This window comes from Carcharodon carcharias, chromosome 25 (assembly GCF_017639515.1).
Source record: "Carcharodon carcharias isolate sCarCar2 chromosome 25, sCarCar2.pri, whole genome shotgun sequence".
In the NCBI taxonomy this organism is placed as follows: Eukaryota; Metazoa; Chordata; class Chondrichthyes; order Lamniformes; family Lamnidae; genus Carcharodon; species Carcharodon carcharias.
This window is the reverse complement of record NC_054491.1, coordinates 36,849,306-36,864,723: the sequence shown is the minus strand read 5'-3', so window position 1 is coordinate 36,864,723 and position 15,418 is coordinate 36,849,306.

Here is a 15,418-nt window from a genome sequence, read left to right as displayed (position 1 = left end):
TGTGAAGTTTGACGCTTTGTCCCTCCGTCGGTGCAGTGTGACACTTTGTCCTGCCATAAGTGCAGTATGACATGTTGTCCTGCAGTCGCTGCAGTGTGACACGTTGTCCTGCATTCGCTGCAGTGTGACACTTTGTCCTGCAGTCGCTCTGTTTGACACTTTGTGCTGCATTCGGTGCAATTTGACACTTTGTCCTGCAGTCGGTGCAGTATGACACTGTCCTACAGTCTGTGAAGTTTGACGCTTTGTCCCTCCGTCGGTGCAGTGTGACACTTTGTCCTGCCGTAAGTGCAGTATGACACGTTGTCCTGCATTCGGTGCAGTGTGACACTTTGTCCTGCAGTCGCGGCTGTTTGACACTTTGTGCTGCATTCGGTGCAATTTGTCACATTGTCCGGCAGTCGGTGCAGTGTGACACTTTGTCCCTCTGTCAGTGCAGTGTGACACTTTGTCCCTCAGTCCGTGCAGTGTGACACTTTGTCGCGCAGTCGGTGCAGTGTGACACGTTGTCCTGCGGTCGGTGCAGAGTGACACTTTGTCCCTCAGTCAGTGCAGTGTGGCACTTTGTCTGCAGTCCGTGCAGTGTGACGCTTTGTCCCGCAGTCGGTGCAGTGTGAGACTTTGTCCGTCAGTCGGTGCAGTTGGACACTTTGTCCTGTACTCGGTGCAGTGTGACACTTTGTCCCTCAGTCGGTGCAGTGTGACACTTTGACCCGCAGTCGGTGCAGTGTGACACTTTGTCCTATAGTCGGTGCAGTGTGACACTTTGTCCTGCAGTCGGCGCAGTGTGACACTTTATCCTGCAGTCGGTGTAGTGTTACACTTTGTCCTGCAGTCGGTGCAGTGTGACACTTTGACCTGCAGTCGGTGCAGTGTGACACTTTGTGCTGAAGTTGGTGCAGTGTGACACTTTGTCCTGCAGTCGGTGCAGTGTGACACTGTCCTACAGTCTATGAAGTTTGACGCTTTGTCCCTCCGTCGGTGCAGTGTGACACTTTGTCCTGCCGTAAGTGCAGTATGACATGTTGTCCTGCAGTCGCTGCAGTGTGACACGTTGTCCTGCATTCGGTGCAGTGTGACACTTTGTCCTGCAGTCGCGGCTGTTTGACACTTTGTGCTGCATTCGGTGCAATTTGACACATTGTCCGGCAGTCGGTGCAGTGTGACACTTTGTCCCTCTGTCAGTGCAGTGTGACACTTTGTCCCTCAGTCAGTGCAGTGTGACACATTGTCCCTCGTTCGGTGCAGTGTGACATTTTGTCCTGCAGTCGGTACTGTATGACGCTTTGTGCTGCAGTCGGTGCAGTGTGATACTTTGTCCTGAAGTCAGTGCAGTGTGACACTTTGTCCCTCAGTCTGTGCAGTGTGACACTTTGTCCCTCAGTCAGTGCAGTTGGACACTTTGTCATGCAGTAAGTGCAGTATGACATGTTGCCCTGCAGTCGGTGCAGTGTGACACGTTGTCCTGCAGTCGGTGCAGTGTGACACTTTGTCCCCCAGTTGGTGCTGTGTGACAAATGGTCCCCCAGTCGGTGGAGTGTGACAGTTTGTCCCTCAGTTGGTGCAGTGTGACACTTTGTCCTGCAGTCGGTGCAGTGTGATATTTTGTCCCGCAGTCGATGCACTTTGAAACTTTGTCCTGCAGCCGGTGCAGAGCGACACTTTGTCCTGCAGCCGGTGCAGTGTGACACTTTGTCCTGCAGTCATGCAGTGTGACACTTTGACCCGCAGTCGGTGCAGTGTGACACTTTGTCCTGCAGTCGGTGCAATGTGACACTTTGTCCTGCAGCCGGTGCAGTGTGACACTTTGACCCACAGTCGGTGCAGTGTGACACTTTGTCCTGCAGTCGGTGCAATGTGACACTTTGTCCTGCAGCCGGTGCAGTGTGAAACTTTAACCAGCAGTCAGTGCAGTGTGACACTTTGTCCTGCAGCCGGTGCAGTGTGACACTTTGTCCCACAGTCGGTGCACTGTGACACTTTGACCCGCAGTAGGTGCTGTGTGACACTTGGTCCTGCAATTGGTGCAATGTGACACTTTGTCCTGCAGTTGGTGCAGTGTGACACTTGGTCCTGCAGTCGGTGCAGTGTGACACTTTGTCCCGCAGACGATGCAGTGTGACACTTTGTCCTGCAGCCAGTGCAGTGGGACACTTTGTCCTGCAGTAAGTGCAGTGTGACACTTTGTCCTGAAGCCGGTGCAGTATAACACTTTGTCCTGCAGTCGGTGCAATGTGACACTTTGTCCCGCAGTCAGTGCAGTGTGACACTTTGACCCGCAGTCGGTGCAGTGTGACACTTTGCCCCGCAGTTGGTGCAGTGTGACACTTTGTCCTGCAGTCGGTGCCATGTGACATGTTGTCCTGCAGTCGGTGCAGTGTGACACTTTGTCGCTCAGTAAGTGCAGTGTGACACTTTGTCCTGAAGTCGGTGCAGTGTGATACTTTGTCCTATAGTCAGTGCAGTGTGACACTTTGTCCCTCAGTCGGTGCAGTGTGACACTTTGTCCTGAAGTCGGTGCAGTGTGATACTTTGTCCTATAGTCAGTGCAGTGTGACACTTTGTCCCTCAGTCTGTGCAGTGTGATGCTTTGTGCTGTAGTCGGTGCAGTGTGACACTTTGTCCCTCAGTCTGTGCAGTGTGACGCTTTGTGCTGTAGTCGGTGCAGTGTGACATTTTGTCCTGAAGTCGGTGCAGTGTGGCACTTTGTCCTGCAGTCGTTGCAGTTTGACACTTTGTCCAATAATTAGTGCAGTGTGACACTTTGTCCCTCAGTCGGTGCTGTGTGACAATTTTTCCTGCAGTCAGTGCAGTGTGACACTGTCCTACAGTCAGTGTAGTTTGACACTTTGTCCCGCCGTCGGTGCAGTGTGACACTTTGTCCTGCGGTCGGTGCAGCGTGACTCTTTGTCCCTCAGTCAGCGCAGTGTGACACTTGGTCGTGCAGTCGGTGAAGTGTGACACTTTGTCCCTCAGTCTGTGCAGTGTGACACATTGTCCGACTGTCGGTGCAGTGTGACACTTTGTCCCTCAGTCGGTGCAGTGTGATACTTTGTCCTGACGTCGGTGCAGTGTGATAATTTGTCCTGAAGTCGGTGCAGTGTGATACCTTGTCCTATGTTCAGTGCAGTGTGACACTTTGTCCCTCAGTCTGTGCAGTGTGACGCTTTATGCTGCAGTCGGCGCAGTGTGACACTTTGTCCCTCAGTCTGTGCAGTGTGATACTTTGTCCTGCAGTCGTTGCAGTGAGATACTTTGTCATATAATTAGTGCAGTGTGACGCTTTGTCCCTCAGTCGGTGCAGTGTGACACTTTGTCCCTCAGTCGGTGCAGTGTGACAATTTTTCCTGCAGTCAGTGCAGTGTGACACTGTCCTACAGTCAGTGCAGTTTGACACTTTGTCCCTCAGTCGGTGCAGTGTGGCACTTTGCCCTGCAGTCGGTGCAGTGTGACACTTTGTGCTGCAGTCGGTGCAGTGTGACACTTTGTCCTATAGTCGGCGCAGTGTGACACTTTGTGCTGCATTCGGTGCAGTGTGACACTTTGTCCCTCAATCGGTGCAGTGTGACACTTTGTGCTGCAGTCGGTGCCCTGTGACACTTTGTCCCTCATTCGGTGCAGTTTGACCCTTTGTTCCTCAGTTGGTGCAGTGTGACACATGGTCCTGCAATCGGTGCAGTGTGACACTTTGTGCTGCAGTCGGTGCAGTGTGACACTTTGTCCATCAGTCAGTGCAGTGTGACACTTTGTGCTGAAGTCGGTGCAATGTGACACTTTGTCCGGCTGTCGGTGCATTGTGACACTTTGTCCTGCAGTAAATGCAGTGTGGCATGTTGTCCTGCAGTCGGTGCAGTGTGACACGTTGTCCTGCAGTCGGTGCAGTGTGACACTTTGTCCCGCTGTCGATGCAGCGTGAAACATTGTCCGACAGTCGGTGCAGTGTGACACTTTGTCCTGCTGTCGATGCAGTGTGACACTTTGTCCTGCAGTTGGTGCAGTGTGACACTTTGTCGTGCAGTCGGTGCAGTGTGACACTTTGTCCTGCGGTCGGTGCTGTGTGACACTTTGTCCTGCGGTCGGTGCTGTGTGACAGTTTGTCACTCAGTCGGTGTAGTGTGATGCTCGATCCTGAAGTCGGTGCAATGTGAGGCTTTGTCCCACAGTCGGTTCAGGTGACGCTTTGTCCTGCAGTCGATGCCACGTGACAGTTTGCCCCTCTGTCGGTGCAGTGTGACACGTTGTCCTGCAGTCGGTGCAGTATGACACTTTGTCCCTCAGTCGGTGCAGTGTGACCCTTTGTCCTGCAGTCAGTGCAGTGTGACACTGTCCTACAGTCAGTGCAGTTTAACACTTTGTCCCTCAGTCGGTGCAGTGTGACATGTTGTTCTGCAGTCGGTGCAGTGTGACATTTTGTCCTGCAGTCAATGCAGTGTGACACTTTGTCCTGCAGTCGGTGCAGTGTGACACTTTGTCCCTCATTCAGTGCAATGTGACACTTTGTCCTGCAGTCGGTGCAGTGTGACACTGTCCTACAGTCTGTGAAGTTTGACGCTTTGTCCCTCCGTCCATGCAGTGTGACACTTTGTCCCGCAGTCGCTGCAGTGTGACACTGTCCTACAGTCTGTGAAGTTTGACGCTTTGTCCCTCAGTCGGTGCAGTGTGACACTTGGTCCTGCATTCGGTGCAGTGTGACACTTTGTCCTGCAGTCGTTGCTGTTTGACACTTTGTGCTGCATTCGGTGCAATTTGACATATTGTCCTGCAGTCGGTACAGTGTGACACTTTGTCCCTCAGTCGGTGCAGTGTGACACTTTGTCCCTCAGTAGATGCAGTGTGACACATTGTCCCTCATTCGGTGCAGTGTGACACTTTGTCCTGCAGTCGGTACTGTATGACACTTTGTGCTGCTGTCGGTGCAGTGTGAAAGTTGTCCTGCAGGCGGTGCAGTGCGACACTTTGTCCTGCCGTCGGTGCAGTGTGACACTTTGTCCTGCCGTCGGTGCAGTGTGACACTGTCCTACAGTCGATACAGTTTGACGCTTTGTCCCTCAGTCAGTGAGGTGTGACATGTTGTCCTGCAGTCGGTATAGTGTGACGCTTTGTCCTACAGTCGGTGCACTGTGACACTTTGACCCGCAGTAGGTGCTGTGTGACACTTGGTCCTGCAATTGGTGCAATGTGACACTTTGTCCTGCAGTTGGTGCAGTGTGACACTTGGTCCTGCATTCGGTGCAGTGTGACACTTTGTCCTGCAGTCGTTGCTGTTTGACACTTTGTGCTGCATTCGGTGCAATTTGACATATTGTCCTGCAGTCGGTACAGTGTGACACTTTGTCCCTCAGTCGGTGCAGTGTGACACTTTGTCCCTCAGTAGATGCAGTGTGACACATTGTCCCTCATTCGGTGCAGTGTGACACTTTGTCCTGCAGTCGGTACTGTATGACACTTTGTGCTGCTGTCGGTGCAGTGTGAAAGTTGTCCTGCAGGCGGTGCAGTGCGACACTTTGTCCTGCCGTCGGTGCAGTGTGACACTTTGTCCTGCAGTCGGTGCAGTGTGACACTGTCCTACAGTCGATACAGTTTGACGCTTTGTCCCTCAGTCAGTGAGGTGTGACATGTTGTCCTGCAGTCGGTATAGTGTGACGCTTTGTCCTACAGTCGGTGCACTGTGACACTTTGACCCGCAGTAGGTGCTGTGTGACACTTGGTCCTGCAATTGGTGCAATGTGACACTTTGTCCTGCAGTTGGTGCAGTGTGACACTTGGTCCTGCAGTCGGTGCAGTGTGACACTTTGTCCCGCAGACGATGCAGTGTGACACTTTGTCCTGCAGCCAGTGCAGTGGGACACTTTGTCCTGCAGTAAGTGCAGTGTGACACTTTGTCCTGAAGCCGGTGCAGTATAACACTTTGTCCTGCAGTCGGTGCAATGTGACACTTTGTCCCGCAGTCAGTGCAGTGTGACACTTTGACCCGCAGTCGGTGCAGTGTGACACTTTGCCCCGCAGTTGGTGCAGTGTGACACTTTGCCCTGCAGTCGGTGCCATGTGACATGTTTTCCTGCAGTCGGTGCAGTGTGACACTTTGTCCCTCAGTAAGTGCAGTGTGACACTTTGTCCAGAAGTCGGTGCAGTGTGATACTTTGTCCTATAGTCAGTGCAGTGTGACGCTTTGTCCCTCAGTCGGTGCAGTGTGACACTTTGTCCCTCAGTCGGTGCAGTGTGACACTTTTTCCTGCAGTCAGTGCAGTGTGACACTGTCCTACAGTCAGTGCAGTTTGACACTTTGTCCCTCAGTCGGTGCAGTGTGGCACTTTGCCCTGCAGTCGGTGCAGTGTGACACTTTGTGCTGCAGTCGGTGCAGTGTGACACTTTGTCCTATAGTCGGCGCAGTGTGACACTTTGTGCTGCATTCGGTGCAGTGTGACACTTTGTCCCTCAATCGGTGCAGTGTGACACTTTGTGCTGCAGTCGGTGCCCTGTGACACTTTGTCCCTCATTCGGTGCAGTTTGACCCTTTGTTCCTCAGTTGGTGCAGTGTGACACATGGTCCTGCAATCGGTGCAGTGTGACACTTTGTGCTGCAGTCGGTGCAGTGTGACACTTTGTCCATCAGTCCGTGCAGTGTGACACTTTGTGCTGAAGTCGGTGCAATGTGACACATTGTCCGGCTGTCGGTGCATTGTGGCACTTTGTCCTGCAGTAAATGCAGTGTGGCATGTTGTCCTGCAGTCGGTGCAGTGTGACACGTTGTCCTGCAGTCGGTGCAGTGTGACACTTTGTCCCGCTGTCGATGCAGCGTGAAACATTGTCCGACAGTCGGTGCAGTGTGACACTTTGTCCTGCTGTCGATGCAGTGTGACACTTTGTCCTGCAGTTGGTGCAGTGTGACACTTTGTCGTGCAGTCGGTGCAGTGTGACACTTTGTCCTGCGGTCGGTGCTGTGTGACACTTTGTCCTGCGGTCGGTGCTGTGTGACAGTTTGTCACTCAGTCGGTGTAGTGTGATGCTCGATCCTGAAGTCGGTGCAATGTGAGGCTTTGTCCCACAGTCGGTTCAGGTGACGCTTTGTCCTGCAGTCGATGCCACGTGACAGTTTGCCCCTCTGTCGGTGCAGTGTGACACGTTGTCCTGCAGTCGGTGCAGTATGACACTTTGTCCCTCAGTCGGTGCAGTGTGACCCTTTGTCCTGCAGTCAGTGCAGTGTGACACTGTCCTACAGTCAGTGCAGTTTAACACTTTGTCCCTCAGTCGGTGCAGTGTGACATGTTGTTCTGCAGTCGGTGCAGTGTGACATTTTGTCCTGCAGTCAATGCAGTGTGACACTTTGTCCTGCAGTCGGTGCATTGTGACACTGTCCTACAGTCGATACAGTTTGACGCTTTGTCCCTCAGTCAGTGAGGTGTGACATGTTGTCCTGCAGTCGGTATAGTGTGACGCTTTGTCCTACAGTCGGTGCACTGTGACACTTTGACCCGCAGTAGGTGCTGTGTGACACTTGGTCCTGCAATTGGTGCAATGTGACACTTTGTCCTGCAGTTGGTGCAGTGTGACACTTGGTCCTGCAGTCGGTGCAGTGTGACACTTTGTCCCGCAGACGATGCAGTGTGACACTTTGTCCTGCAGCCAGTGCAGTGGGACACTTTGTCCTGCAGTAAGTGCAGTGTGACACTTTGTCCTGAAGCCGGTGCAGTATAACACTTTGTCCTGCAGTCGGTGCAATGTGACACTTTGTCCCGCTGTCAGTGCAGTGTGACACTTTGACCCGCAGTCGGTGCAGTGTGACACTTTGCCCCGCAGTTGGTGCAGTGTGACACTTTGCCCTGCAGTCGGTGCCATGTGACATGTTTTCCTGCAGTCGGTGCAGTGTGACACTTTGTCGCTCAGTAAGTGCAGTGTGACACTTTGTCCTGAAGTCGGTGCAGTGTGATACTTTGTCCTATAGTCAGTGCAGTGTGACACTTTGTCCCTCAGTCGGTGCAGTGTGACACTTTGTCCCTCAGTCGGTGCAGTGTGATACTTTGTCCTATAGTCAGTGCAGTGTGACACTTTGTCCCTCAGTCTGTGCAGTGTGATGCTTTGTGCTGTAGTCGGTGCAGTGTGACACTTTGTCCCTCAGTCTGTGCAGTGTGACGCTTTGTGCTGTAGTCGGTGCAGTGTGACATTTTGTCCTGAAGTCGGTGCAGTGTGGCACTTTGTCCTGCAGTCGTTGCAGTTTGACACTTTGTCCAATAATTAGTGCAGTGTGACGCTTTGTCCCTCAGTCGGTGCAGTGTGACACTTTGTCCCTCAGTCGGTGCTGTGTGACAATTTTTCCTGCAGTCAGTGCAGTGTGACACTGTCCTACAGTCAGTGTAGTTTGACACTTTGTCCCGCCGTCGGTGCAGTGTGACACTTTGTCCTGCGGTCGGTGCAGCGTGACTCTTTGTCCCTCAGTCAGCGCAGTGTGACACTTGGTCGTGCAGTCGGTGAAGTGTGACACTGTCCTACAGTCGGTGAAGTTTGATGCTTTGTCCCTCAGTCGGTGCAGTGTGACACTTTGTCCTTCAGACGCCGCTGTTTGACACTTTGTGCTGCAGTCGGTGAAATTTGACCCATTGTCCTGCAGTCGTTGCAGTGTGACGCTTTGTCCTACAGTCTGTGCAGTGTGACACTTTATCCTGCAGTCGGTGCAGTGTGACACTTTGTGCTGAAGTTGGTGCAGTGTGAAACTTTGTCCTGCAGTCGGTGCAGTGTGACACTGTCCTACAGTCTGTGAAGTTTGACGCTTTGTCCCTCCGTCGGTGCAGTGTGACACTTTGTCCTGCCATAAGTGCAGTATGACATGTTGTCCTGCAGTCGCTGCAGTGTGACACGTTGTCCTGCATTCGCTGCAGTGTGACACTTTGTCCTGCAGTCGCTCTGTTTGACACTTTGTGCTGCATTCGGTGCAATTTGACACTTTGTCCTGCAGTCGGTGCAGTATGACACTGTCCTACAGTCTGTGAAGTTTGACGCTTTGTCCCTCCGTCGGTGCAGTGTGACACTTTGTCCTGCCGTAAGTGCAGTATGACACGTTGTCCTGCATTCGGTGCAGTGTGACACTTTGTCCTGCAGTCGCGGCTGTTTGACACTTTGTGCTGCATTCGGTGCAATTTGTCACATTGTCCGGCAGTCGGTGCAGTGTGACACTTTGTCCCTCTGTCAGTGCAGTGTGACACTTTGTCCCTCAGTCCGTGCAGTGTGTCACTTTGTCGCGCAGTCGGTGCAGTGTGACACGTCGTCCTGCGGTCGGTGCAGCGTGACACTTTGTCCCTCAGTCAGTGCAGTGTGGCACTTTGTCTGCAGTCCGTGCAGTGTGACGCTTTGTCCCGCAGTCGGTGCAGTGTGAGACTTTGTCCGTCAGTCGGTGCAGTTGGACACTTTGTCCTGTACTCGGTGCAGTGTGACACTTTGTCCCTCAGTCGGTGCAGTGTGACACTTTGACCCGCAGTCGGTGCAGTTTGACACTTTGTCCTATAGTCGGTGCAGTGTGACACTTTGTCCTGCAGTCGGCGCAGTGTGACACTTTATCCTGCAGTCGGTGTAGTGTTACACTTTGTCCTGCAGTCGGTGCAGTGTGACACTTTGACCTGCAGTCGGTGCAGTGTGACACTTTGTGCTGAAGTTGGTGCAGTGTGACACTTTGTCCTGCAGTCGGTGCAGTGTGACACTGTCCTACAGTCTGTGAAGTTTGACGCTTTGTCCCTCCGTCGGTGCAGTGTGACACTTTGTCCTGCCGTAAGTGCAGTATGACATGTTGTCCTGCAGTCGCTGCAGTGTGACACGTTGTCCTGCATTCGGTGCAGTGTGACACTTTGTCCCTCATTCAGTGCAATGTGACACTTTGTCCTGCAGTCGGTGCAGTGTGACACTGTCCTACAGTCTGTGAAGTTTGACGCTTTGTCCCTCCGTCCATGCAGTGTGACACTTTGTCCCGCAGTCGCTGCAGTGTGACACTGTCCTACAGTCTGTGAAGTTTGACGCTTTGTCCCTCAGTCGGTGCAGTGTGACACTTGGTCCTGCATTCGGTGCAGTGTGACACTTTGTCCTGCAGTCGTTGCTGTTTGACACTTTGTGCTGCATTCGGTGCAATTTGACATATTGTCCTGCAGTCGGTGCAGTGTGACACTTTGTCCCTCAGTCGGTGCAGTGTGACACTTTGACCCTCAGTAGATGCAGTGTGACACATTGTCCCTCATTCGGTGCAGTGTGACACTTTGTCCTGCAGTCGGTACTGTATGACACTTTGTGCTGCTGTCGGTGCAGTGTGAAAGTTGTCCTGCAGGCGGTGCAGTGCGACACTTTGTCCTGCCGTCGGTGCAGTGTGACACTTTGTCCTGCAGTCGGTGCAGTGTGACACTGTCCTACAGTCGATACAGTTTGACGCTTTGTCCCTCAGTCAGTGAGGTGTGACATGTTGTCCTGCAGTCGGTATAGTGTGACGCTTTGTTCTACAGTCGGTGCACTGTGACACTTTGACCCGCAGTAGGTGCTGTGTGACACTTGGTCCTGCAATTGGTGCAATGTGACACTTTGTCCTGCAGTTGGTGCAGTGTGACACTTGGTCCTGCAGTCGGTGCAGTGTGACACTTTGTCCCGCAGACAATGCAGTGTGACACTTTGTCCTGCAGCCAGTGCAGTGGGACACTTTGTCCTGCAGTAAGTGCAGTGTGACACTTTGTCCTGAAGCCGGTGCAGTATAACACTTTGTCCTGCAGTCGGTGCAATGTGACACTTTGTCCCGCAGTCAGTGCAGTGTGACACTTTGACCCGCAGTCGGTGCAGTGTGACACTTTGCCCCGCAGTTGGTGCAGTGTGACACTTTGTCCTGCAGTCGGTGCCATGTGACATGTTGTCCTGCAGTCGGTGCAGTGTGACACTTTGTCGCTCAGTAAGTGCAGTGTGACACTTTGTCCTGAAGTCGGTGCAGTGTGATACTTTGTCCTATAGTCAGTGCAGTGTGACACTTTGTCCCTCAGTCGGTGCAGTGTGACACTTTGTCCTGAAGTCGGTGCAGTGTGATACTTTGTCCTATAGTCAGTGCAGTGTGACACTTTGTCCCTCAGTCTGTGCAGTGTGATGCTTTGTGCTGTAGTCGGTGCAGTGTGACACTTTGTCCCTCAGTCTGTGCAGTGTGACGCTTTGTGCTGTAGTCGGTGCAGTGTGACATTTTGTCCTGAAGTCGGTGCAGTGTGGCACTTTGTCCTGCAGTCGTTGCAGTTTGACACTTTGTCCAATAATTAGTGCAGTGTGACGCTTTGTCCCTCAGTCGGTGCAGTGTGACACTTTGTCCCTCAGTCGGTGCTGTGTGACAATTTTTCCTGCAGTCAGTGCAGTGTGACACTGTCCTACAGTCAGTGTAGTTTGACACTTTGTCCTGCGGTCGGTGCAGCGTGACTCTTTGTCCCTCAGTCAGCGCAGTGTGACACTTGGTCGTGCAGTCGGTGAAGTGTGACACTGTCCTACAGTCGGTGAAGTTTGATGCTTTGTCCCTCAGTCGGTGCAGTGTGACACTTTGTCCTGCAGACGCCGCTGTTTGACACTTTGTGCTGCAGTCGGTGAAATTTGACCCATTGTCCTGCAGTCGTTGCAGTGTGACGCTTTGTCCTACAGTCTGTGCAGTGTGACACATTGTCCCACTGTCGGTGCAGTGTGACACTTTGTCCTATAGTCGGCGCAGTGTGAAACTTTGTGCTGCAGTCGGTGCAGTTTGACACTGCACTGTCCCTCAGTCAGTGTAGTGTGACAATTTGTCCCTCATTCGGTGCAGTGTGACACTTTGTCCTGCAATCGGTGAAGTGTGACGCTTTGTGCTTCAGTCGGTGCAGTGTGACACTTTGTCCTGAAGTCGGTGCAGTGTGACACTTTGTCCCTCAGTCTGTGCAGTGTGACACATTGTCCGACTGTCGGTGCAGTGTGACACTTTGTCCCTCAGTCGGTGCAGTGTGATACTTTGTCCTGACGTCGGTGCAGTGTGATAATTTGTCCTGAAGTCGGTGCAGTGTGATACTTTGTCCTATATTCAGTGCAGTGTGACACTTTGTCCCTCAGTCTGTGCAGTGTGACGCTTTATGCTGCAGTCGGCGCAGTGTGACACTTTGTCCCTCAGTCTGTGCAGTGTGATACTTTGTCCTGCAGTCGTTGCAGTGAGATACTTTGTCATATAATTAGTGCAGTGTGACGCTTTGTCCCTCAGTCGGTGCAGTGTGACACTTTGTCCCTCAGTCGGTGCAGTGTGACACTTTTTCCTGCAGTCAGTGCAGTGTGACACTGTCCTACAGTCAGTGCAGTTTGACACTTTGTCCCTCAGTCGGTGCAGTGTGGCACTTTGCCCTGCAGTCGGTGCAGTGTGACACTTTGTGCTGCAGTCGGTGCAGTGTGACACTTTGTCCTATAGTCGGCGCAGTGTGACACTTTGTGCTGCATTCGGTGCAGTGTGACACTTTGTCCCTCAGTCGGTGCAGTGTGACGTTTTGTGCTGCAGTCGGTGCCCTGTGACACTTTGTCCCTCATTCGGTGCAGTTTGACCCTTTGTTCCTCAGTTGGTGCAGTGTGACACATGGTCCTGCAATCGGTGCAGTGTGACACTTTGTGCTGCAGTCGGTGCAGTGTGACACTTTGTCCATCAGTCAGTGCAGTGTGACACTTTGTGCTGAAGTCGGTGCAATGTGACACTTTGTCCGGCTGTCGGTGCATTGTGACACTTGGTCCTGCAGTAAATGCAGTGTGGCATGTTGTCCTGCAGTCGGTGCAGTGTGACACGTTGTCCTGCAGTCGGTGCAGTGTGACACTTTGTCCCGCTGTCGATGCAGCGTGAAACATTGTCCGACAGTCGGTGCAGTGTGACACTTTGTCCTGCTGTCGATGCAGTGTGACACTTTGTCCTGCAGTTGGTGCAGTGTGACACTTTGTCGTGCAGTCGGTGCAGTGTGACACTTTGTCCTGCGGTCGGTGCTGTGTGACACTTTGTCCTGCGGTCGGTGCTGTGTGACAGTTTGTCCCTCAGTCGGTGTAGTGTGATGCTCGATCCTGAAGTCGGTGCAATGTGAGGCTTTGTCCCACAGTCGGTTCAGGTGACGCTTTGTCCTGCAGTCGATGCCACGTGACAGTTTGCCCCTCTGTCGGTGCAGTGTGACACGTTGTCCTGCAGTCGGTGCAGTATGACACTTTGTCCCTCAGTCGGTGCAGTGTGACCCTTTGTCCTGCAGTCAGTGCAGTGTGACACTGTCCTACAGTCAGTGCAGTTTAACACTTTGTCCCTCAGTCGGTGCAGTGTGACATGTTGTTCTGCAGTCGGTGCAGTGTGACATTTTGTCCTGCAGTCAATGCAGTGTGACACTTTGTCCTGCAGTCGGTGCAGTGTGACACTTTGTCCCTCATTCAGTGCAATGTGACACTTTGTCCTGCAGTCGGTGCAGTGTGACACTGTCCTACAGTCTGTGAAGTTTGACGCTTTGTCCCTCAGTCGGTGCAGTGTGACACTTGGTCCTGCATTCGGTGCAGTGTGACACTTTGTCCTGCAGTCGTTGCTATTTGACACTTTGTGCTGCATTCGGTGCAATTTGACATATTGTCCTGCAGTCGGTGCAGTGTGACACTTTGTCCCTCAGTCGGTGCAGTGTGACACTTTGTCCCTCAGTAGATGCAGTGTGACACATTGTCCCTCATTCGGTGCAGTGTGACACTTTGTCCTGCAGTCGGTACTGTATGACACTTTGTGCTGCTGTCGGTGCAGTGTGAAAGTTGTCCTGCAGGCGGTGCAGTGCGACACTTTGTCCTGCCGTCGGTGCAGTGTGACACTTTGTCCTGCCGTCGGTGCAGTGTGACACTGTCCTACAGTCAATACAGTTTGACGCTTTGTCCCTCAGTCAGTGAGGTGTGACATGTTGTCCTGCAGTCGGTATAGTGTGACGCTTTGTCCTACAGTCGGAGCAGTGTGACACTTTGTCCCGCTGTCGGTGCAGTGTGCCATTTGTCCCTCAGTCGGTGCAGTGTGACACGTTGTCCTGCAGCCGGTGCAGTGTGACACTTTGTGCTGAAGTTGGTGCAGTGTGACACTTTGTCGTGCAGTCGGTGCTTTGTGACACTTTGTCCTGCTGTCGATGCAGTGTGACACTTTGTCCTGCAGTTGGTGCAGTGTGACACTTTGTCGTGCAGTCGGTGCAGTGTGACACTTTGTCCTGCGGTCGGTGCTGTGTGACACTTTGTCCTGCGGTCGGTGCTGTGTGACAGTTTGTCCCTCAGTCGGTGTAGTGTGATGCTCGATCCTGAAGTCGGTGCAATGTGAGGCTTTGTCCCACAGTCGGTTCAGGTGACGCTTTGTCCTGCAGTCGATGCCACGTGACAGTTTGTCCCTCTGTCGGTGCAGTGTGACACGTTGTCCTGCAGTCGGTGCAGTATAACACTTTGTCCCTCAGTCGGTGCAGTGTGACGCTTTGTGCTGTAGTCGGTGCAGTGTGACATTTTGTCCTGAAGTCGGTGCAGTGTGGCACTTTGTCCTGCAGTCGTTGCAGTTTGACACTTTGTCCAATAATTAGTGCAGTGTGACGCTTTGTCCCTCAGTCGGTGCAGTGTGACACTTTGTCCCTCAGTCGGTGCTGTGTGACAATTTTTCCTGCAGTCAGTGCAGTGTGACACTGTCCTACAGTCAGTGTAGTTTGACACTTTGTCCTGCGGTCGGTGCAGCGTGACTCTTTGTCCCTCAGTCAGCGCAGTGTGACACTTGGTCGTGCAGTCGGTGAAGTGTGACACTGTCCTACAGTCGGTGAAGTTTGATGCTTTGTCCCTCAGTCGGTGCAGTGTGACACTTTGTCCTGCAGACGCCGCTGTTTGACACTTTGTGCTGCAGTCGGTGAAATTTGACCCATTGTCCTGCAGTCGTTGCAGTGTGACGCTTTGTCCTACAGTCTGTGCAGTGTGACACATTGTCCCACTGTCGGTGCAGTGTGACACTTTGTCCTGCACTCGGTGCAGTGTGACACTTTGTGCTGCAGTCGGTGCAGTGTGACACTTTGTCCTATAGTCGGCGCAGTGTGAAACTTTGTGCTGCAGTCGGTGCAGTTTGACACTTTGTCCCTCAGTCAGTGTAGTGTGACAATTTGTCCCTCATTCGGTGCAGTGTGACACTTTGTCCTGCAATCGGTGAAGTGTGACGCTTTGTGCTTCAGTCGGTGCAGTGTGACACTTTGTCCTGAAGTCGGTGCAGTGTGACACTTTGTCCCTCAGTCTGTGCAGTGTGACACATTGTCCGACTGTCGGTGCAGTGTGACACTTTGTCCCTCAGTCGGTGCAGTGTGATACTTTGTCCTGACGTCGGTGCAGTGTGATAATTTGTCCTGAAGTCGGTGCAGTGTGATACATTGTCCTATAGTCAGTGCAGTGTGACACTTTGTCCCTCAGT